This window comes from Phyllobates terribilis, unplaced genomic scaffold (assembly GCF_046119375.1).
Source record: "Phyllobates terribilis strain yellow unplaced genomic scaffold, ASM4611937v1 Scaffold_110__1_contigs__length_5578470, whole genome shotgun sequence".
Lineage (NCBI taxonomy): Eukaryota > Metazoa > Chordata > Amphibia > Anura > Dendrobatidae > Phyllobates > Phyllobates terribilis.
The window spans coordinates 4,809,743-4,834,761 of NW_027362870.1; positions in this window are offsets into that span (position 1 = coordinate 4,809,743).

A 25,019-nucleotide genomic window follows, 5' to 3' on the forward strand; every position below is an offset into this window, starting at 1 on the left:
GTGTGGTGCGTACGGCGTATACAGTGTATGTGGTGTGTACGGCGTATACAGTGTGTGTGTGGTGTGTACGGTGTATACAGTGTGTGTGGTGCGTACGGCGTATACAGTGTATGTGTGGTGCGCACGCCGTATACAGTGTGTGTGGTGCGCACGCCGTATACAGTGTGTGTGTGGTGCGTATGGAGTATACAGTGTGTGTGTGTGTGTGTGGTGCGTACGGCGTATACAGTGTATGTGTGGTGCGTACGGAATATACTGTGTGTGTGGTGTGTACGGCGTATACAGTGTATGTGTGGTGCGTACGGAATATACTGTGTGTGTGGTGTGTACGGCGTATACAGTGTGTGTGTTGTGCGTATGGCGTATACAGTGTGTGTGGTGCGTACGGCGTATACAGTGTGTGTGTGTGGTGCGTACGGTGTATACAATGTGTGTGTGGTGCGTACGGCGTATACAGTGTGTGTGGTGCGTACGCCGTATACAGTGTGTGTGGTGCGTACGGCGTATACAGTGTGTGTGGTGCGTACGGCGTATACAGTGTGTGTGGTGCGTACGCCGTATACAGTGTGTGTGTGGTGTGTACGGCGTATACAGTGTGTGTGTGGTGCGTACGCCGTATACAGTGTGTGTGGTGCGTACGGCGTATACAGTGTATGTGTGGTGCGTACGACGTATACAGTGTGTGTGTGGTGCGTACGGAGTATACAGTGTGTGTGTGTGTGTGTGTGGTGTGTACGGAGTATACAGTGTGTGTGTGTGTGTGTGTGGTGTGTACGGTGTATACAGTGTGTGTGTGTGTGGTGTGTACGGTGTATACAGTGTGTGTGGTGTGTACGGCGTATACAGTGTGTGTGGCGTGTACGGCGTATACAGTGTATGTGGTATGTACAGCGTATACAGTGTGTGTGTGTGTGTGTGTGGTGTGTACGGTGTATACAGTGTGTGTGTGTGTGGTGTGTACGGTGTATACAGTGTGTGTGGTGTGTACGGCGTATACAATGTGTGTGTGGTGTGTACGGCGTATACAGTGTGTGTGTGGTGAGTATGGCGTATACAGTGGATGTGTGGTGCGTACGGCGTATACAGTGTGTGTGGTGCGTACGGCGTATACAGTGTGTGTGGTATGTACGGCGTATACAGTGTGTATGTGGTGCGTACGCCGTATTCAGTGTGTGTGTGTGTGTTGCGTATGGAGTATACAGTGTGTGTGTGTGGTGCGTACGGCGTATACAGTGTGTGTGGTGCGTACGGCGTATACAGTGTGTGTGGTGCGTACGGCGTATACAGTGTATGTGTGGTGCGTACGCCGTATACAGTGTGTGTGGTGCGTACGGCGTATACAGTGTGTGTGTGGTGCGTACGGCGTATACAGTGTGTGTGTGGTGCGTACGGCGTATACAGTGTGTGTGGTGCGTACGCCGTATACAGTGTGTGTGGTGCGCACGCCGTATACAGTGTGTGTGGTGCGCACGCCGTATACAGTGTGTGTGTGGTGCGTATGGAGTATACAGTGTGTGTGTGTGTGTGGTGCGTACGGCGTATACAGTGTATGTGTGGTGCGTACGGAATATACTGTGCGTGTGGTGTGTACGGCGTATACAGTGTGTGTTGCATACGGCGTATATAGTGTGTGTGGTGCTTACGGCGTATACAGTGTGTGTGGTGCGTACGGCGTATACAGTGTGTGTGGTGCGTACGCCGTATACAGTGTGTGTGGTGCGTACGGCGTATACAGTGTGTGTGTGGGGTGTACGGCGTATACAGTGTGTGTGTGGTGTGTACGGCGTATACAGTGTATGTGTTGTGCATATGGCGTATACTGTGTGTGTGGTGCGTACGGCGTATACAGTGTGTGTGGTGCGTACGGCGTATACAGTGTGTGTGTGTGGTGCGTACGGTGTATACAATGTGTGTGTGATGCACTACGGCATATACAGTGTGTGTGTGGGGTGTACGGCGTATACAGTGTGTGTGTGGTGTTTACGGCGTATACAGTGTGTGTGGTGCGTACGGCGTATACAGTGTGTGTGTGTGGTGCGTACGGTGTATACAATGTGTGTGTGGTGCGTACGGCGTATACAGTGTGTGTGTGGGGTGTACGGCGTATACAGTGTGTGTGTGGTGTGTACGGCGTATACAGTGTATGTGTTGTGCATACGCCGTATACAGTGTGTGTGGTGCGTACGGCGCATACAGTGTGTGTGGTGCGTACGGCGTATACAGTGTATGTGTGGTGCGTACGCCGTATACAGTGTGTGTGTGGTGCGTACGGAGTATACAGTGTGTGTGTGGTGCGTATGGAGTATACAGTGTTTGTGTGTGTGTGGTGCGTACGGTGTATACAGTGTGTGTGTGTGTGGTGTGTACGGTGTATACAGTGTGTGTGTGGTGTGTACGGCGTATACAGTGTGTGTGTGGTGCGTACGGCGTATACAGTGTGTGTGTGTGTGGTGTGTACGGTGTATACAGTGTGTGTGTGGTGTGTACGGCGTATACAGTGTGTGTGTGGTGCGTACGGCGTATACAGTGTGTGTGTGTGTGGTGTGTACGGTGTATACAGTGTGTGTGTGTGTGGTGTGTACGGAGTATACAGTGTGTGTGTGTGTGGTGTGTACGGCGTATACAGTGTGTGTGTGGTGCGTACGGCGTATACAGTGTGTGTGTGTGTGGTGTGTACGGTGTATACAGTGTGTGTGTGTGTGTGTACGGCGTATACAGTGTGTGTGGTATGTACGGAGTATACAGTGTGTGTGTGTGTGGTGTGTACGGCGTATACAGTGTGTGTGTGTGGTGTGTACGGTGTATACAGTGTGTGTGTGGTGTGTACGGCGTATACAGTGTGTGTGTGTGGTGTGTACGGAGTATACAGTGTGTGTGTGGTGCGTACGGCGTATACAGTGTGTGTGTGTGTGTAAGTAAATTAACCTTAAAGAGTAAATCAACTTTTGGGACGTTTTTAATGTGATTTAGGGTCATTAATTCTGAGCAGATTTGTGGGGACCCCAATCCTTTGCTCCTTTGCTTAAAAGACCCCCTAGAAGAGCGCAGCTCAGTAGATAGGAGAGTACACTGAGCGGAGCAAATGCAGCAGAAAGTCATAGTCATGTCTCCTCACCTCTTCACTTCTAAGAGATCTTCTGAGTGATCAGGGTCTCAGATTCGCACTAATCTGCTCAAAATTATAGGACCTAAATCATGTAATATATATCCCAAAATGTAAGTTACTTTTTAAACGTTTAATAGTTCCACTGCTTGCATCTAATCAGTACATTGGTTCCTATACGGTCCACAGTCTGATGATGACTGGTAACAACTCCCAGTATCTCCTTACCATTGCTAAGGACATACTGGGAGTTGTAGTTAAGTCCTCCATTCTCTGGAATTCCTATTGTTAGCAATGCCCTTCCTCCACCAATAGCAAATACAAAGGATCCATCCATGGGGTGAGATCTTGGGAATAATTGAATCGTACCTACATTTAAAAAAAAAAAAAAATCTCCTATTCTTAATAATAACCGTATTTTTCGGACTATAAGATGCACTTTTTTCCTCCAAAATTTTGGAGGAAAGTGGGGGGTGCGTCTTATAGTCCGAATACTTGACCGTGTACGGCCAACCCGGGTTCCACCGTTTAACCTGTTCCTCCCATTTTCCAGCACTCACCTTTTCCCACAAATAAAAACACTGCACCTGTAATTTCTTTGGATAAATTTGGCCACAGCGGCCATTTTATTAACAAACAACATTAACCCATTAACAGTGTTATAAATAAATAAGAAGGGAGGGTTCTTGGAGTTAAAAATTAGATCTGGCATAAATTAAACCGAACTGGAACCACCATATTACCCTCAGCCGTCCATCACCAGCTCAAGGGCACCAAAAGCTCCCAGGGTAAAACCCCGTCCAGAGCCCAAAAACCAAATGCCAGATCACCCCGCTCAATTAACCAATTGGCTGTAATTTTAACCAAATTATTCCCACCGACACTTCTGTGCCAACTCCAAGAACCCCACCCCCCACCAAGCCACTGCGACAAACACCCTACCTCATTTTTCTTTATTTTTTATTCACTTTTTTTTTTTTTTTTTTTTATTTATTTATTTATTTTTTATTTTTTTTTAACAATTATAATAGACATATGTCCATATTACTCCTTAACGTTTTCCACCATACCACCGCCACTTCCCACTTATACTTGAACAGATGCAACCAGAAAAAAGGGGTGGGTGGGTGGGAACTTTCTCCTGTAACTTCCCTGCCGGACTGACTAATTTCCCGCACTTTTTCTTGATATACTCACCCTCCCTCCACCAACTGCCCGCCCCACAGCTCTAATACCCAATCCTGATCCTTTATCTCAAAAAATTCCACCCTCGTGGCCCATCCCGGTCATGTGGGGCTTCCATCCAGCTTCCCTTGCTTCCAGCCCCTTTCTATATTATTGTATGGCCGCATGGTGGTGGGTGTGGGGGAGCCACAGGGGTGGATTAAGAGTAGCAAGGGCCCCGGGCAGTTTAGAAGGCACGGCCCCACACACACATACACACATACCTGTATGTATGACATGTCACATGATCCCCTGTGATAGATCATGTGATAGTTCACGTGAAATTAATTTGGCACAATATTAATTATAATAATTTTTTTTATGCTGTGTGCCCACTACGCGTTTTTTAAGCTTTTCCGAAGCGGCAATTCCGCTGCAGAAACGCTTAAAAAACGCTTGGTAGAAGGTCTGCCATGTTCCCCAATGATAATCCGCATGTGCTGTGCACATGCTGCGGAAATTTCCGCTGCGGATTATCATTGCAGAAAAATCCGCAGCAATAACAATTATTTTGCGGAAGCGCGGCGCTTTCGCCGCCATTGACTTGCATTGGAACACATGGAATCCGCATCACTGCATCTGTACATGCAGATTCCATGCGTTTCAATGTGCGGATGGTACCCGGGTTTGGAGAAAAGGAGACTCTCCTCCGGACCAGGGTACCATAGAACCTGTAAAAAAAGAATAAAATAAAAAATAAATATTATACTTACCCCTGATGGCCCCTGATGTCTTTATCCGATGCGTCCTGGCTTGCCGGCAGCTCGCGATGGTCTGAAAAGGACCTGCCATGATGTCATTTAGTCATGTGACGGGTCACGCGACCGCTGACGTCGGAAGGCCATCAGAAGGTAATTATATATTTATTTTTTACCATTCTTTTACGGTCACACTGGTTGCATGGATTTATATAGTGTGACCAAGTTGTCAAGTACTTTCCAAGTGATGCTAAAATCGCTTGGAAAGCGCTTGTCAACATGAAATGCATGTGAAGAACGCTTCACATCCGCATGTCCCTGGCAGGTAATTTTATGACTCAATATTGAGCACACGTAACCATCTATACACAGCAGGAGGCCGCACTGCGCCATCCATACACAGCGGGAGGCCGCACGTAGCCATCTATACACAGCAGGAGGCCGCACGTAGCCATCTATACACAGCAGGAGGACGCACGGTGCCATCTATACACAGCGGGAGGCCGCACGTAGCCATCTATACACGGCAGGAGGCCGCACGTAGCTATCTATACACAGCACGGAGCCGCACGGTGCCATCTATACACAGCAGGAGGCCACACGGTGCCATCTATACACAGCAGGAGGCCGCACGGTGCCATCTATACACAGCAGGAGGCCGCACGGTGCCATCTATACACAGCAGGAGGCCGCACGGTGCCATCTATACACAGCAGGAGGCCGCACGGTGGCATCTATACACAGCAGGGAGCCGCACGGTGCCATCTATACACAGCGGGAGGCCGCACGGTGCCATCTATACACAGCGGGAGGCCGCACGGAGCCATCTATACACAGCGTGAGGCAGCACGGAGCCATCTATACACAGCGTGAGGCAGCACGGAGCCATCTATACATGGCAGGAAGCCGCATGTAGCCATCTATACACAGCGGGAGGCCGCACGTAGCCATCTATACACAGCAGGAGGCCGCATGGTGCCATCTATACACACCGTGAGGCCGCACGTAGCCATCTATACACAGCGTGAGGCAGCATGGAGCCATCTATACACAGCGGGAGGCCGCACGGCGCCATCTATACACAGCATGAGGCAGCACAGCGCCCCCCCCCAGAGACAGCAGGAGGCCACACAGCGCCATCTATACTCAGCAGGAGGCCGCACGCAGTCACGCACACACACAAACATATACAGACATATACATACACGCATAAACACATTTGAAACACAAAAATACATATAAACCGACATCACACAATGATATCTGCCTGCACACACATACATACATACACACACACACACACACAGACAGACACACACACACACACTCACCATCCCCCGGCTCGGCTCCAGTCCTCCTGGCTCCTGCTCCTCTCCGGTGGTAAGTAGCAGTGCAGGCCGGGCGCGCACTGCGTGACGTCACAGCTAGGAGACACGGCCGCGCACAGGGCCGTGTCTCCTAGCAGTGACGCGGCCGGGCCAGCACAGGGAAGTTAACTGCTGCAGTGCTGGCCCGGCCGAAGAAGAAGCAGCGGTTCTGCACCGCTGCTGGGGGAGTGGTCCGGGGCCCCCCCCTGCCACTGTCTGCCGGTATGTGCCGCGGGGCTGCACATATAATGAGGGCAATCCGGCCATAGAGACCGGAGGCCCCGGGCGGTAGCCCGGATTGCCCTCATTATAATCCACCTATGGGGAGCCGCAGCGGGGGATCAGCGGGGCACAGGATTTTACAAATCGCAGAAAACCCATTTGATGTTAATTGTTTGGGCTTTTCTCATGCGCCGAGCATCACTCACGAGGAAAACAAGCTTCAAAGAACAAATGAGAGGAGACAGTCCATGCATTATGTGTCACGGTGGCGTGTCATTACCAACCCCCTTGCTGCAGCGCTCCCTAAATTCCCCACAATGTAGAAAAACCTTGTCCACACGTCACGGCTCTGAGCTGACGAGTCCTGGAGGATCGTGAGGTTCCTTCCTTACATCTCTCCTCAATTATCTCGGCTTCTGTAAAATAGGCCGAGTCTAATGGGATGAAAGATGCGGCTGCAGAATAAAGGTTCTCTGGCATTTATCTACTCTGTGATCACCGTTCCTAATCCAATCGTGGAGGCGTTCCTGGCTGTTACAAGGAATTAGTAGGATTACTAAAGTGTGAGAGGCGAGGGTACAGCGCCTGTGTCTGTCATGGATTCTCAATAGAGGTGGCTGGGAATGGTCGCTCTCCACTGAAATGATCGGGAGGTGCACATACTTCCCACAAGAAAGCACTTGAATTGTCAAGGTCAATCTATTCTATAGCTGTAACTTTAGCCTTAAAGGAACTGATACAGTGGGTTACATCTGGTGCCCGGGGGGCAGTGTTTGGTATACTCTGTGACCCTCTGAAGAAGCTAAAAAAGTGAAACGCGTGTTTAGGAGAGTGGCAGGCACATAATGGGTAAGGATCTCCTCATTACTGGTACTCAGGCGCAAAATACGTAGAATTTACACTACACTAGGGATGAGCGAACCCCGTGGATGTTCGGTTTCGACCAAACTTTAGTCCAAAGTTCGGTTCGGGTACCAGAACTTGAACCCAAACCCCATAGAAGTCAATGGAGACACAAACTTTGATGCTGTAAAATGGTTGTAGTAAGGGCTAGGAGGTCTCTCACTCTTAAAACGGACTTGTCAGTGTTCGGAGTTCAGCATTGGACACTAGGTGTCCGGTATGAACCCCAAACTTTACAGTTCGGGTTCGCTCATCTCTACACAACACTCGTTATACTGTTGTACTGATCCATTACACGTCTAGTCCCTGTGATTGACTATATATTCATTGCTGAGGACGGTCTTGCAGATGTGTCTAATCTCTGATGTCACGCCATCTGGAGGCTGAATCTTGAACTAAGTGCTCTTGTAATACAGGTTTTAATATTACGCTAATAAAATATATACTGTATACTGTACAATAGCTTTCTGACCCCGTTACACAGTTTTTGAGCACTTGAGCTGAAGTTGTTAAAGCTCAATTGGTGTTTTGCATAGTCTGAGGGGCTATAGGTGTAATTCTGCTGAGATTTTGACTTCGATGCGTGTTGCAGTTACATTGGCATAATACTCTGTTCCATGTACAATATTATGTAGAACAGAGTTTTGATTCTAAATGGACTGTAGATAAAACAGTATGTCCTGGAACAGTACCAATACACATGCTCTGTAACTTGCCATCCACTCTTTTGGAGTGGACGATTGCTCTTTATCAGCATTCTGTCAGCACTATAGGTCCTGGGACATCCCTTCTCTCATTACTCAGCATGTATTGCTTCCGCCATTGCTTAATGAAATGCCTGCAATTAACTGAAAGACTGAATCTCTGTTAAGCCTGCATATACAGTTTGACAGGCAGGAGCAGAGAGACGAAGGCCAAGCCCCACTTCCGGTAATCCATATAGGGGGGTTTCTGCTGCTAGAGACAAATTACACTTAGACAGAAGGGAGACCCTACCGGCCGACACTTTTAGGTTATCTAACCCCTGAAAAGTAACTCCAACTTAATTGAACTTTATAAAGGGATTTTGCACATTATCTATCGAATGAGATCAAGTACAGGGACCATTTAATTTGTATTAGGGTTCAACTCACCTGCAAACACCATGGGTTTCGCAGGCTTAAAGCCGGGCAGAGCCACTGGCTGCTTCAGTAAATGCAGAGTGTCTCCTATTTGTGCTTCCTGTGCGTCCTTCATCCCAGCGATTAGATAACCTACTTGCCCAGCATATCTTAGAAGCAATGAGAGTAATATATATTCACAATTAGTGCAGATTCATCAAATTCTACATTGAATATCAGGTACAAATCAGCCATAAAAGAAGGCAGCAACGGCTCTGAGACCCAGCACTGCATGAGTTCACTACAGCTATATACAGCTGGCACTAGAGGGCGCTCACTGGAGACAGACTTCTACTGCTGCGGTTGGGTACAATACTAGCTGTACATAATCACAGGTCAACAGCTCCCCCTGGTGGTGGCTGCATGCAGCAAAAATAGTATTTCATCTAGTTACATTCATTTAAGTCAGAAATGCTGTGACATTAGTCAGCACTAGTGTTGAGCATTCCGATACTGTAATATCGGGTATGGGCCGATATTCACGGTATCGGAATTCCGATACTTAATTCCGATACTTTTACAATATCGGATACCGGAATCGGAAGTTCCCATAATGCCTGCGCTCTGCAGTGTCTGTGAAGGATGACAAGTTGGATGGCAGCGCTCAGCTGAGATCCAGCCTGTCATCAGAATGCCATCCCAGCGGGGGAGAATTCTCCTGATCGTTTAAAAGCCGGCGCGCGGTAAAAAGCCGCCGGCTTTTAAACAATCACACAGCCCCACACTGCTTCCCCGCAGCCTCCCACCCCGATCCTCCGCTCCCCTCGCCACCTCCAATCCCAATCGTAAATTAGGACCGGGCGGGGAGCGCAGCACCAAGGAGCGAAGGACCCGGGCGGGGAAGCCGGCAGTGAAAAGACTTCACCGCCGGCTTTCCCGTTCTGTGCTGCGCTTTCCCGCCGGTTATTTCAAATGAACAGCTGAGGTATCAGGTGATGCCGATCAGCTGTTCATTTGAAGTCGCCGCGTTGCCCTCAGAGGGTTCATGTGAGTTCATGCTTGACTGCATGAACTCACATGAACTTTCCCACGGCCGCACAGGTCAGCCTCACCTCCCAGACCCGTCATGATTAGTGTGTGCGCGGTGTCTGTGCGATGTGTGCGGGTGTGTGCGTGCAGGCAGACATAGGCCGATGTGACACTACTACTCCCATCGGCCTATGTCTGTCCCCCGTCCACTCCTGCCAGCAGGATCAGCTCGATGGGAGCAGTAGTTCCCATCAGACTGATCCTGCTATTTAAATTGCCCTACTGTGTCCCCAATAAATGTTAAATACATGTCATTGGTGGCCAGTGGTTACCTAAAAGAAATTAGTTCATACATTACCTGTCCCCGCCGATCGCCACCTAAAATAAAGTAAAAAATAAAAAACTACACCTATACTCACCAAGACACCTAATTCCCCGAAGCCATCGATCTCCTGTAATAAAATATAAAATAATAAACCACAACCTTATCCTTACCCCTCCGTAGTAGTCCACGAGTGTCCCACGAAGATCTCCAGTTCAGAGCAGCCACATAGAATGTGACCGCTCTGAACCGCTGCCGCCACTAGAATGACAGCATAAGCGGGTTCACCGGAGTTCAGGCAGCGCTGCTCCGGTTAGCTGCTTTACGGCCCTGCTGTATAGTGAGAAATTCCCACGGTACAGCAGTGCCGTAAAGGAGGTCTCCGGAGCTGCGCTGACTGAATGCACTCCGGTGACCTCAGTCAGTGGCTCCCGCTGCCGGGAGCGGACGTGTTCCCGGCAGCGTGAGCTTACAGCAGCCATGCACAGCTGTCACCATCTCCAGATGTGACAGATGTGCATGGGAGATCAGCGCAGGAACGTGGACAGGTAACTATTATTTTTAGTAAACTAAGAATTAAATAAAATTGTGTGTTTTATTTCAAATAAATCATTTTTTTCTGGGTGTAGTGTGTGTTTTTTCTTTTTAACACTTTGTAGGTTAGTAATGGGGGTGTCTTATAGACGCCCATCATTACTAACCTGGGCTTCATGGCAGCTGGCGCTGACATGAACCCCACCACTATTACCCCCTGCCACCGCACCAGGGCAGCGTGGAAGAGCGAGGCTAAGTGCCAGAGTTGGCGCGGCTGACGACTGGTGTTTCTAGCCTGGGAGGGGGCCAATATTCATGGCACCCTTCCTGGGCTATTAATATCAGCCCCCAGCTGTCTGCCTAGCCTTTGCTAGCTATTAAAATAGGGGGGACCCCACGTCATTTTTTTTGGGGGGGTCCCCCATTTTAATAGCTAGTAAAGGCTAGGTATTCAGCTGGGGGCTGATATTAGTAGCCTGGGAAGCTCCGTGGGTTTTACCCCCTTCCCAGGCTTCAAACATCTGCCCCAGCCGTCTGCTTAACCTCCGCTAGAGACTAAAATTATGGGGGATCCCACGCCATTTTTTTTTAAAATAAATCCATTATTTTAACACTAAATGACATTTGAGGAGTTAATAAAGATGCAGTCCCTAAATTATTATTTCTTTTTTAATTAATTTTTCCCAAAACTTTTGACGTGGGCTTCGCCATATTTTTGTATGCCAGCCAGGTACAGCATCCAGCTTCTATGAACGCGCCATTTTCCGGGGCGGCTGCGGACTGCAATTTTCAGCGGGGGGCAGAAAGATTGGGCCTCCCTGCGCTGCAGATTCCATCCCCCAGCTGCCTAGTTGTACCTGGCTGGACACAAAAATAGGGAGAAGCTCCACGTTTTTTTTTTTTTAATTATTTCATGAAATTCATGGAATAATTAAGAAAAAAAGGGCTTCCCTATATTGTTGTGTCCAACCAGGTACAAATAGGCAGCTGGTGGTTGGGGGCAGCCCGTTCCTGCCTGCTGTACCTGGCTGGACCCAAATATAGTGCAAAGCCCCACGTCAATTTTTTTTTAATTATTTCAGGAAATTCATGAAATAATTAAAAAAAAATTATGTGGGGCTTCGCCCTATATTTGTGTCCAGTCAGGTACAGCAGGCAGGAACGGGCTGCCCCCAACCACCAGCTGCCTATTTGTACCTAGCCGGACACAACAATATAGGGAAGCCCTTTTTTTCTTAATTATTCCATGAATTTCATGAAATAATTAAAAAAAAAAATACGTGGGGCTTCGCCCTATTTTTGTGTCCAGCCAGGTACAACTAGGCAGCTGGGGGCTGGAATCCGCAGCGCAGGGAGGCCCAAGCTTTCTGGGCCCCACCCGCTGCAAATTGCAGTCCGCAGCCGCCCCGGAAAATGGCGCGTTCATAGAAGCGCCATCTTCTGGCGCTGTACCCAACTCATCCAGGGCCCTGGTGCGGTGGCTCACTGGGTAATAAAGGGGTTAAGGCCAGCTTGGCATTATCAGCTGGCCCTAAGCCCGAAATTCATGGGGTCACGCCAATATTAGACATGACCACCATGAATTTCTAGTAAAGTATTTAAAAAAAACACAAACACCCAGAAAAAAGTCCATTAATTGAAATAAAGACACAATTCTTTATTGTTCTAAATTAAACCATACTTACAGTCACGCCCATTCCAGCTGAAGCCAACGATCTCCTGCAATAAAAGTAAAATAATAAAGCAACCTCATCCTTACCTTTCCATGGTTCCCAGGACAGCTTCAGCTCTGCTACATCGAGATGACAGGCTGGACCGCAGCAGAACGCTGCCATCCAGCCTGTCATCCCGCAGACACTGAGAAGCGCAGGCATGCTTGCGCTCCTCAGTGTCTCGCTGTGACGGCATCCAGATGAGCGGAGGTCATGTCCAATGAACTCAGCTCACCTCATGCACGTCACTGACAGCGTGGGAAAATTCTCCTGCACTCAGCGCTTCAGCGTGAGAATTTTCCCACGCTGTCAGTGACGTGCATGAGGTGCGCCGAGTTCATTGGACATGACCTCACCTCATGCACGTCACTGACAGCGTGGGAAAATTCTCACGCTGAAGCGCTGAGTGCAGGAGAATTCTCCCACGCTGTCAGTGACGTACATGAGGTGAGCCGAGTTCATTGGACATGACCTCACCTCATGCACGTCACTGACAGCGTGGGAAAATTCTCACGCTGAAGCGCTGAGTGCAGGAGAATTCTCCCACGCTGTCAGTGACGTACATGAGGTGAGCCGAGTTCATTGTCGGCTCATCTGGATGCCGTCACAGCCAGACACTGAGGAGTGGAAGTATGCCTGCGCTTCTCAGTGTCTGCGGGATGACAGGCTGGATGGCAGCGTTCTGCTGCGGTCCAGCCTGTCATCTCGATGTAGCAGAGCTGGAGCCGTCGTGGGAGCCATGGAAAGGTAAGGATGAGGTTGGTTTATTATTTTTCTTTTATTGCAGGAGATCGTTGGCTTCAGCTGGAATGGGCGTGATGGTAAGTATGGTTTAATTTAGATTAATTTAGAATTTTGTTCTAAATTAAACCATACTTACCGTCACGCCCATTCCAGCTGAAGCCAACGATCTCCTGCTGTGGGGGTCGTGATGACATTCCACTCGTCCTCCAGTCACTCCAAATTCAAACTATGAGCATGGGTCAACCATTCAAAGAATGAGTCAGACAACAAGCTGGTTCAAACTCAGAGCATGCTCAGAAGGCTACTACAGACAACGTCCTCAGCAATGTTCTGAATTTATTTTTTACATACACAAATCTAAATACACTACATAATGGGAGGGGAAAGAGGTTGTCCGGAGCGGGGTAAGCCATGAAAGTCCAGTGTCTAGCCACTCCTGATTGGTCCACATCTCCTTATCTCAGTCTCTGGGCAGATATTGCAGCCGTCAGCTTATAATCTTGTTTCGTTTCTCTGAAATAAGTCTTGGCAACACTGGAACTGTCTTAGTTTAAGTTTCGATTTGAGTATTACGTAGCAAGGAAAGCTTATTGTTATATGACACAAAATGGTGGTTAGTACATTAGCAAAAAAGCGTATAAAAGTTACAAAAATATAAAAGTTACAAATATATATATTCTTTTTTACCCCGACATTCCCCCCTAAACACTAAGCTTTCCCTTGCTTCGGGGCCTTTGAGACTGTCCATGTGTGGGGAGAGGGGAGGTGGATTTCTTCACCCAATCATCTTAGAAGCTGCCCCCTTATGGGACGCCCCCAGACAATCGAGCCCTATCCTGGGTGACACATGGAGTTCTCCCAACTGATCCTAAACTGAATCTTTCAATTGAACTTTGTTATGGGGGGGTCTGGTCAGACTTGTTCAAAGAAGTGTATTTCTCCATATCTTCTCTTGATTCAGAAAGGTCCCGGAGGTTGGGACAGCATTGGTTATATTTTTCCTGTATAAGGGGACTATGCAGCACAGGACCACCAGGCCCAATACTAATAGACCTCCCATTACTAGACAAACTTGTTGGAGGAATCCCTTGAGCCCTCCCAACCAACTTGAGAAAAAGGAGGTATCTACCCCTGTGTGGTAGCTGTCCACCCTGGGACAGACAGTAAGCATATGGAAAGGATATAGAAGAAGGTAGTCATCTTTTATAGACTCGTTCTGTCTCTCTTGCAGTGGGAGGCGTGAATCCAGGTGCTCTTGCCCTCAAGCTTCAGAGCCGTCGGGGTGGTGAGAAGCACAGTGTACGGTCCCTCGAACCGCGGCTGGAGGCAGTCTTTCCGGACAAACTTCTTCACATACACTAGATCGCCTGGGATGAAATCATGTACTGCATCACCTGTAGATTCTGGGAGAGAAGCAGATACTGGAGAGCGGGTGTTAGTCAATTCTCTAGACCAGGCAATCACAAATTTTACCACTCTATCATGTGTTTCAGACAACTCTTGGGGCCTAATCTCTCCTATCTTGGGTGGGGGGTCCCAAACAAAATTTTATAGGGAGTCAGCCCATGTTTGACCTGAGGAGTGTGTGTAATATGATACAATACTATGGGGAGCAGGTCGGGCCAGGGGAGGGGATGATCTTAGGTCATTTTCAAGAGCTGGGTCTTGAGTGTGGAATTCATCCTCTCCACTTTGCCTGAACTGGCAGGATGGTATGGAGCGTGGAGGCCCAAATCTGTTCCCAACATGTTCCAGAGTTCTTTGTAGATATTTGCTGTGAAAGCTGGTCCTTGATCCGATTCTATGACTTGGGGAACTCCAAATCTGCAGGCAATTTCGGTGATCAGTTTCTTGGCTGTGACTTTAGCAGTCATGTTGACAACCGGGTAGGCCTCGGGCCAGGCTGAGAACATATCTACGGCTACCAAAACGTACTCCTATTTCCCTGCTTTAGGCATTTGGATATGGTCGACTTGTATTCTCTGCCAAGGGTAGTCTGGTTTAGCCAGATGTTGAAGAGGGACCCGTGCCGTACACGTTGGGTTGCAGGTAGCGCAGACAGAGCAGGATTTTGAGTACGCAGTCACAGTGGAAGAGATTCCGGGTGCAAAGTACAGTTTCTTGATACATGCCAAAGCTTGATTCTTTCCTCTGTGTGTAGGCCCGTGAGCCCATGCTGCCACAGCTGAGTACATGCGTCTAGGCAAGCAAGGCTTCCCATCCACTTGGTAAAGAGTCGAGTTGACCTTTGAATCTTTGCGACCTGCCAGCACGGCTCCTGCCGATTTCCATTGCTTGACTTCTTCAGTGGGGGGTCTTCCTTTGTTCCTCACACAATTTTTCTTCAGGCATCTTGACCCCCCTGGATTCCACTCGTGTCTCCGCTGGACTTGTATGGTCTTCCGCCGGCTGTTCCTTGGCTCTTGCTCTAGTGAGCGCCACAGCTACGGTTTGCAGAGTCTCTCCCATCTCTTCTTCCTTTTCCTGCCACTTTGATGACACATTCTCCACTGCTGCAGTCTTGGCTGCTTGGTCAGCTAGGTGGTTGCCCCTGGCTTCTCTGGATTCTAGTCTTCCATGAGCCTTGACCTTCATAACAGCAACCTGAATGGGTAGTTCCAGGGCCTTCATTAGGGCCTTAATCCATGAGGCATGTTTCACTGGTGTACCTGCAGCTGTGATGAATCCTCTAGACTTCCACAAGAGTCCAGAATCATTGCAAATTCCATGTCCATACCTGGAATCGGTATATATATATTCGCCTTTGTTCCTGCTGCCAGGTGGCAGGCCTCTGTGAGAGCCACAAGTTCAGCTTCTTGTGCAGACATGTATGGTGGTAGAGCTTCGGCCTTGAGGACTGTTAGGTCTGTTGTGACAGCATATCCCGTGTGGAACTTCCCTTGAGGGTCTGCGAGCGGATGTGCCACCATATTCTCTGGAGCAGAAGTCTCTTCCTGCAAAATTTTTATACAATCATGAGGTTCCACCAATGGACCTTCACCCTCTTCACCTTCCCCCCTAGAAGGTGGAAGCAAAGTGGCAGGATTGATAGTCAGACATCTGGTAAATGTTATATTGGAGGGCAACAATAGGGAACACTGCAGCCGCAGGTGTCTTTGGTTGGTTAGATGTTTCGGAGATGTTTGTTGCAGAACAGCCGAGAGATCATGGCCAGCCTGTATAACTAGATCATGTCCAAGGACGATATCAGCTGACTTGTCAAGGAAGATGTGAGCAGCGTGGACCGCCTTAAGGCACGTGGGGGCAGTTCGGGCGACAGGGTCCAGGCGGGCTGAGTAGTAGCCCAAAGGCCGATACTTATGATCATAACGTTGTGCTAGAACTCCAGAGGCATGACCTTCCGATTCCGAGACAAAAAGGTGAAATGGCTGAGTATAGTCTGGTAAGCCCAAGGCCGGGGCAGAGACAACAGCCTGTTTAAAGCGGTCAAAACATAATCTGTGTTGATGAGAAACACGTGGATTTTCGGCATGAAGCCAAACTGAGCCTTCATTCTTGAGACAGTCGTACAGAGGTTGCATGAGCTTTGAGGCATCAGGGATCCATTGCCTGCAGTAAGTGATGAGGCCAAGGAAAGTCTGCATAGCGGAGTAGGTGGTTGGGAAGGTGATATCCATGATGGCTTGTTTTCTTTCTTCAGTCAGATGTCTAGTACCTTGTGATATACAATGTCCGAGGAAAATGACCTTGGGCAGACACCATTGGACTTTGCCTTTTGAGACTTTACAGTTAGCTGAGTGAAGAAACCAGAGAAGGGATGCTGACATCTCTGGCAAATTTTCTTCAGTGCCACAGAGTAAAAGATCATCCACATACTGTAGAAGGGTGACCTGAGGGTTCTCTTGAACCCATGGCTCCAGAATAGACTTCATAGAATGAGTGAATTGGTTAGGAGAGTTCTGGGCTCTTTGCGGAGTCCTGGTCCATGTAAGCTGTGCTCCTTGAAAGGTGAAGGCAGAAAGAAACCACGAATCTTCATGTAAGGGTATACTGAAAAAGGCGTTGGCCAGATCTAACACCGTAAACAAAGTGGCCGTTGGAGGCAGCTGAGACAAAAGGGTGTTTGGGTTAGGTACCTCTGGAGTTTCTAAAATGGTAGCTGCATTGACGGCTCTGAGATCCTGAACCAACCGGTATCTTGGAGGCTCTCCCGGAGCGGTTTTCTTTTTTACAGGAAAGAGGGGTGTATTGCATGGAGATACACATCTGACAAGGACTCCTGATTCCAGGAGGGAAGCGACTTGGGTACTCAAGCTTTGTTCTTGTGCAGCCTTGAGGGGGTATTGTGGCAACCGTGGGTACCTATGTCCAGACTTGAGGTGTACTCGGACCGGGGGAACCTGCAGAAGGCCGACGTCCTCTGGCCCACTGGACCACAGAGAGTGAGAGAACTGTGAGGTATCAAGAAGAGTGTGAGGTTGTATGGTCATCATCATGAGAGGGAAGGCTTTAAGAACACAGCGGTCTTCAGTCCCTTGTTTGGAATGAGGGTCCCGCAAAAGAAGCTCCATACCATGGTTTCCGAAGGTAATTGTTGCCTTCATCCGCTCTAAGAGATCGGCTCCCAACAGGTTGACAGGGCAAGTTTCAGAGACCAAGAATCTTGTGAGTACTCCGGTGAACGGTCCTGTAGACACAGGGACTGTGAGTGGAGAGGAAATATGTTGGCCTTCCACCCCAACACAGATGAGGGTATCCGGTGATAGGGATACAGAAGGAGGGAGCTGTGCAGAGGAAATGACAGATGTGGCTGCTCCAGTGTCCACCAGGAACTCCAGTGGTTGATGGTCCACCTGTAAAGTGACAGTCCCACAGGCGGCCGTGAGATGCGTAGCCGGGAAAGTGGACACTGGTTGACCGAGCCGTCATTGGCGTGGATGAGATGGTTCACGGGAAGGTCCATGGTTGTGTGGACCGTCATGAAATGAGCGGTCATGGTACTGTCTGCGGGTTGGACAGTCTCTGAGGATGTGGTCAAGGTTACCACACTCCTAACACAACATTCATCTTTCAGAATCACGAAGTTGTCTTCTGTTTCTAGATGGTCCCTTGTCATCTCTTCTGTCTTGTTTTCTATATGTGGGAGGAGTATCATCACCTGTGCCTTTAACCATTACCCACTTGATTCCATGTTGGTTGCCAGGGGGTGGGTAGCTTTCATGAGCTTGATATACCATAGCAGGAGCGGCTTTCTTCCTTGGCTTAGTATCCTTTTCCATTTTTAGCATTGATTTTTGGAAAGCTTTAACGATGTCCACCGCGTCGTTGAAGGAAGAAGAACGAATCTCGGGCCGTACTCTCAGGACTTCATCTCTGAGAGCGTCTTGTAGGCCATCTACTAGGGCCTGAACCAACAGGGCGGCCTGCGTCTTGACGTGAGGACTGTATCCGAGATCCTCAAAATGCATGCTGAGTCTTGCGGCATATCTTTCCACAGATTTAACAGGGTCTTGTTGAACATCTTGTACAGACCCAGCTTGATCTGACAAACGATTCTGAGCCCAGGCTTTTAACTGTTTCATGTATTCTAGGCCGGATTCATACGTACTAAGGGATCCTGCTTTTGTGGAATCCATGGCCTTTTGAAAGCTCTCCGTTTTCGGCTAAGTGAGCCTGGCATTCTGCAGCCAGAGTAGAACCAGCAGCAAGGGAAATTTTGCGAGCCAATCCTCCAGCATGGCTCATACAGGTGTTTGCAGGGTTGACTATGGCCCCCACCCAATATGTAAGGATGTCACCATAGCCTATTGACAGAGTGACAGGGCGTCCTGATGGGTCTACTAGATTCCGGGAGCGGCAGGGGTCCCAGACTTCTGAGGGGCTGGGGGGTGGTGCTCTTTCAGCAGTTGCTTGGAGCAAGGGCCGGAGTACGGGTAATGGATATGGGGTGGAGGATGCCATAGGAGACGTATGGGGTAAAGGAGGGGGGGGGGCTGGAGTATCTTGAGCCCATCCCTCATCTGGCTCCGTATCGTCTTGAGTAACAGTATGTTGGCGGAGGGAGAGCAGTCTGGCCTGAAATTCTGGGGGGGTTGAGGAGGATATCCCCAGGGTTGTGGGTGACTCCCATAGGAAACAGGGGAAGCGTCTCAGCATCGTGGACTGGAGCAGAGGGTGTCACATTAGTTTCAGATGGGTGCTCTGGGACTGCGGGCTTTTCCACCTGTGCTGGTGGCTGGTAATATGCACCGGACGGATCTAGTAGTGGATATAGGCCGGATTGGGGCTTTCCGGGCCTCCCACAACAAGTAAGAGGTGTAGCAAGATGGCCGTGGGAGGGAGGAGTTAGAGTGGGAGTGGGAATGTTCTTGGAGGCAGGCTGGGCATCGTGCCATGGGCGGCCCCCCCCCCCAGACACAGCAGAACTCCGCCCAAAGTGGGTTTTGCTCTCCACACACCCGACACGTCCACCCCTCCGGTGATTTGTTGTTGGCACCATTATAGGGCGGTGGCTGAGGGTTCGGTGTAGTGACAGGCATCAAAGGTGCAACGGCCATTTTGGGGGCACATAACAAATCACATTCTGCAGCTTTCATGTATCCGAACAAAGACTCAGCATTCTCTGTTCCCCCCTGCACCATCTACTCTAAGATGTGCATGAGCCTGGTGCAGAAGTCCTCACCCAACTTTCCCAACTTCTGTGTAACACATTCTTTCTACACTGAAAACTAAAGCCTGCCTGTACTGGATAAGCTTATCATGTTATACAAATTCCTAACATTCTTCTTGCCTTCTTGCCTTCCCGTAACTCCACTAATTGGCTTAACTCCTACAGCAGCATTCCACAACTTACGAGATCTTTCAAATTTGAATATACACAACATTTTCTTATAGAATGCAATGATCTGTCGCGACTCAGATCACTGGTGCAGCCGACAGGTCGCCACTCGTCAGTGTAGAGTACCTCTCCATACACTGATGAGATAGAGAGTCACCTCTCAATCTATCCCTTCCCTAACCTTGAATGGCGACTTTACAGTACGACTCACCACGGCACCCTGACTGACAGCAGAACCCCTCCTTATGAGGTTTCTCTGTATAAGACGAAGAGCACCTATCAATCCGTCTTCTTTCCTACCACGGCACCACCCGTCAGTGTAGAGTACCTCTCAATACACTGATGAGATAGAGAGTACACCTCTCAATCTATCTCCTTTCCTAACCTTGAATTTAGAGCAGTCTCTGTGTTAGACGAAGAGCACTCCTCAATTCGTCACAGATTCTTTCTCCCTTACACTACAATTCAGGAATGCTTTGAAACTTCGACTCAGTTACAGGAGGCAGCTATCTAAGAAAAGTACAGTGACCAGGGGAGGAGGAGGTGGTGTGCACACGAGCACGCGCAGGCATGCGACGTCACTCGTTTTAACACTTGCTGGTTCAGGACGTGGTGCGGGACGCCTGAGGTCTCACCACTCGACCGGTCACCCACCCAGATCCAACCTGACAATCCCACAGGAACCGCTGCGGCTGACACACAGGCAAGTGAGACATATAAAATACATCTCAACTTACCGTGTTCGATGGAGGTTGATCAGGCCTCAAATTCAGCCACCGCGGTCACCACCAGGGAAGTCAGCAATATGGGTCCGGGAGGGCGGCGTACCGCTAGCCACGCCGCACGTTGAGCGCCATTTGTGGGGGTCGTGATGACATTCCACTCGTCCTCCAGTCACTCCAAATTCAAACTATGAGCATGGGTCAACCATTCAAAGAATGAGTCAGACAACAAGCTGGTTCAAACTCAGAGCATGCTCAGAAGGCTACTACAGACAACGTCCTCAGCAATGTTCTGAATTTATTTTTTACATACACAAATCTAAATACACTACATAATGGGAGGGGAAAGAGGTTGTCCGGAGCGGGGTAAGCCATGAAAGTCCAGTGTCTAGCCACTCCTGATTGGTCCACATCTCCTTATCTCAGTCTCTGGGCAGATATTGCAGCCGTCAGCTTATAATCTTGTTTCGTTTCTCTGAAATAAGTCTTGGCAACACTGGAACTGTCTTAGTTTAAGTTTCGATTTGAGTATTACGTAGCAAGGAAAGCTTATTGTTATATGACACAAAATGGTGGTTAGTACATTAGCAAAAAAGCGTATAAAAGTTACAAAAATATAAAAGTTACAAATATATATATTCTTTTTTACCCCGACACTGCAATAAAAGTAAAATAATAAAGCAACATCATCCTTACCTTTCCATGGCTCCCACGACAGCTTCAGCTCTGCTACATCGAGATGACAGGCTGGACCGCAGCAGAACGCTGCCATCCATCCTGTCATCCCGCAGACACTGAGAAGCGCAGGCATACTTCCACTCCTCAGTGTCTGGCTGTGACGGCATCCAGATGAGCCGAGGTCATGTCCAATGAACTCAGCTCACCTCATGTACGTCACTGACAGCGTGGGAAAATTCTCCTGCACTCAGCACTTCAGCGTGAGAATTTTCCCACGCTGTCAGTGACGTGCATGAGGTGAGCTGAGTTCATTGGACATGAACTCGGCTCATCTGGATGACGTCACAGAGAGACACTGAGGAGCGCAAGCATGCCTGCGCTTCTCAGTGTCTGCGGGATGACAGGCTGGATGGCAGCGTTCTGCTGCGGTCCAGCCTGTCATCTCGATGTAGCAGAGCTGAAGCTGTCGTGGGAACCATGGAAAGGTAAGGATGAGGTTGCTTTATTATTTTACTTTTATTGCAGGAGATCGTTGGCTTCAGCTGGAATGGGCGTGATGGTAAGTATGGTTTAATTTAGAACAATAAAGGATTGTGTCTTTATTTCAATTAAAGGACTTTATTCTGGGTGTTTGTGTTTTTCTTTAACTTTGACTATGGGGTTAGTAATGGGGGTGTCTTATAGACGCCTCTCCATTACTAACCTGGGCTTGATGTCAGCTGGCATTATAAGCTGACATCAACCCCAACCCTATTACCCCCTGCCACCGCACCAGGGCAGCGTGGAAGAGCGAGGCTAAGTGCCAGAATTGGCGCATCCTATGGATGCGCCATTTCTGGGGCGGCTGACGGCTGGTGTTTCTAGCCTGGGAGGGGGCCAATATTCATGGCACCCTTCCTGGGCTATGAATATCAGCCCCCAGCTGTCTGCCTAGCCTGTGCTACCTATTAAATTAGGGGGGACCCCACGTTATTTTTTTTGGGGGGTTCCCCCATTTTAATAGCTAGTAAAGGCTAGGTATTCAGCTGGGGGCTGATATTAGTAGCCTGGGAAGCTCCGTGGGTATTACCCCCTTCCCAGGCTTCAAACATTTGCCCCAGCTGTCTGCTTAACCTCCGCTAGAGCCTAAAATTAAGGGGAACCCCACGCCAATTTTTTTTTAAATAAATCCTTTATTTTAACACTAAATGACAAGTACAGTAATCAACACTATTACTGTACTTCATATATATGTGACTGACATGTTTCTATCTATCTAATCTATGTGTGATTCTCTATTCTTTCTATTCTAAATTGTCGGGTACAGATGCTGAATTGCCGGCCGGCTTTCTTAAAGAGACGGTGCATGAAAACACTATTATTTTTTTAAATAAATCCTTTACACTAAATGACAAGTACAGTAAGCAACACTGTCACTGTACTTCTTATATATGTGGCTGACATGTTTCTATCTATCTAATCTATGTGTGAAGCTCTATTCTGTCTGTTATAAATTGTCGGGTACCGCTGCTGAATTGCCGGCCGGCTTTTTTAAAGAGACGGTGCACGAAAACACTAATATTTTTTTTAATAAATCCTTTACACTAAATGACAAGTACAGTAAGCAACACTGTCACTGTACTTCATATATATGTGACTGACATGTTTCTATCTATCTAATCTATGTGTGATGCTCTATTCTTTCTGTTGTAAATTGTCGGGTACCGGTGAATGCCGCTGCTGAATTGCCGGCTTTTCATGTCATTCTACATTATTCTTAGTTGTTTTACTTCATGTAGAATTAACCTACAAGGAAAGAAAGGGTTTATTTTCATTCCGATATTTGTGTCCCATTGACTTGCATTGGTTTCCGGTATCGGAATCGGCGATATCCGATACTTTTTGGGTATCGGCCCGATCCAATCCGATACGATATTTCCTGATATCGGAAGGTATCGCTCAACACTAATGTGGAGCCATCATACTATAGAGACCATTATATGCGGGGCTCATCTGTCACGCAAGGTGTGGGAAAGACTTAGTGCAACACAGAGTGAAGAGGGAAAGTGAGCCCAGATACTAGGGAAATAGGGGAGTGAAGACCTCCTAGTCGGGTCTAGTGTCAACCTGTCTCATCTACCGTCCCTATATTGGCTCTTCACCAATCGCCGCATGCGTGCCTCTCCCTGACTTTCCCTGGCATATGGCTAAGGCTAGGGAAGGAAGGAGATGAGCACTAGATGATCTCCACTAAACTCTATAGACAACAAGGGTAGACAAACAGGGGGGAATTGTTTAGCCTTAGACGACTCCAAACAAATGCGCACATGGCCTCAAGCTCCAGAGAGGACAAAGTACTGCTCTTGCTAAAGCCTCACAAGTAGTAATGAATATCGCCAGCACCTCCCTCTCAGAAACACCAGGTAGTTATACACCCAGGCCAGGGAGCGAATTAGCCAGAGGGAGGTAGTCGCTGAGTCCTAGAGACAACCAGCCTCTAAGAAGATGTCTGTAATGCCAAATGTAGAGATCTCCTGCAACCAACTGCAGGGCAACTGTATGTCATGGTCATCAACCCTTACTGGGGGTGGTGGTAGAGGCGAGGGCTCAAGAGGTTCCTCATATTTTTTAAGTAAGGACCTATGGAACACATTGTGGACTTTAAGGGCCTGAGGAAGTTCAAGACAAAACTCTGCTGGGTTGATGACGGCGGTTATTTTATAGGGACCAATAAACCTAGGTCCCAACTTCCAAGAAGGAACTTTCAATCTTATATTCCTGGTACACAACCACACAAAGTCATTCACATTCAGGTCCGGACCTGGCAAGCGTTTTCTGTCAGCCATACATTTATACCTGTCTCCCATCATCTTTAAATTACTCAGCACACCCTGCCATACCGAGGAGAGCGATGAAGCAAACCGTTCCTCCTCAGGAACTCCTGAAGTTCCTCACCCACTAAAAGTACCAAACTGTGGGTGATAACCGTATGCACCGAAGAACGGTGACCTGCCAGTGGATTCTTGACGATGATTATTAATGGCAAATTCTGCCAGCAGTAGGTAGGATGCCCAATCCTCATTTTCAGAAACGAAACAACTGGGGTAGGTCTCCAAATTCTGATTGACAAGCTCAGTCAGTCCATTCGACTGAGGGTAGAAGGCAGAGGAAAAGGACAGCTGCACCCCCAGTCGAGAACAGAATGCCTTCCAGAACTAGGAAACAAACTGGGTCCCCCGATCTGACACGAGGGAACCCTGTGAAGCTTCACTATCTCATTTATGAACACCTGAGCAAATGTCTTGGCATTTGGAAACGCAGTTAATGAGACAAAATTAACCATTTTACTGAACCTATTTTCTACCACCAAAACCACCGTTTTGCCTGCAGAAACCGGTTGGTCAGTAATAAAATCCATGGACAAGTGTGTCCATGGCCTATTAGGAATAAGTAATGGAAGAAAAGTACTAGACGGAACGGGTATGCAAAACCTTACAACGGGCGCAAATACTACAAGCAGCTATGTGCTCAATTATGTCCCGATGCAACCCTGGCCACCAAAAATGATGAGAGAGGAGGCCTGCGGTTGCCTTACCATCTGGATGCCCAGCAAGCACAGAGTTATAATGTTCCTTAATTACTTTGCGGAACAGATTAGATGGTACAAATAACTTTCCTGAAGGGCAGGAGGCAAGGGCGTCCCCCTGAGCCTCCAACACCTCACCCTCCAGTTCAAGATAAAGTGCCGAAATGACTACCCCTTTCTGTAATATCGGGGCAGGGTTCTCATGGTCACCACCACCAGTGAATCTCCGGGACAAAGCATCAGCCTTGACGTTTTTGACCCACGGACGAAAAGTGACAACAAAATTGAACCTAGTAA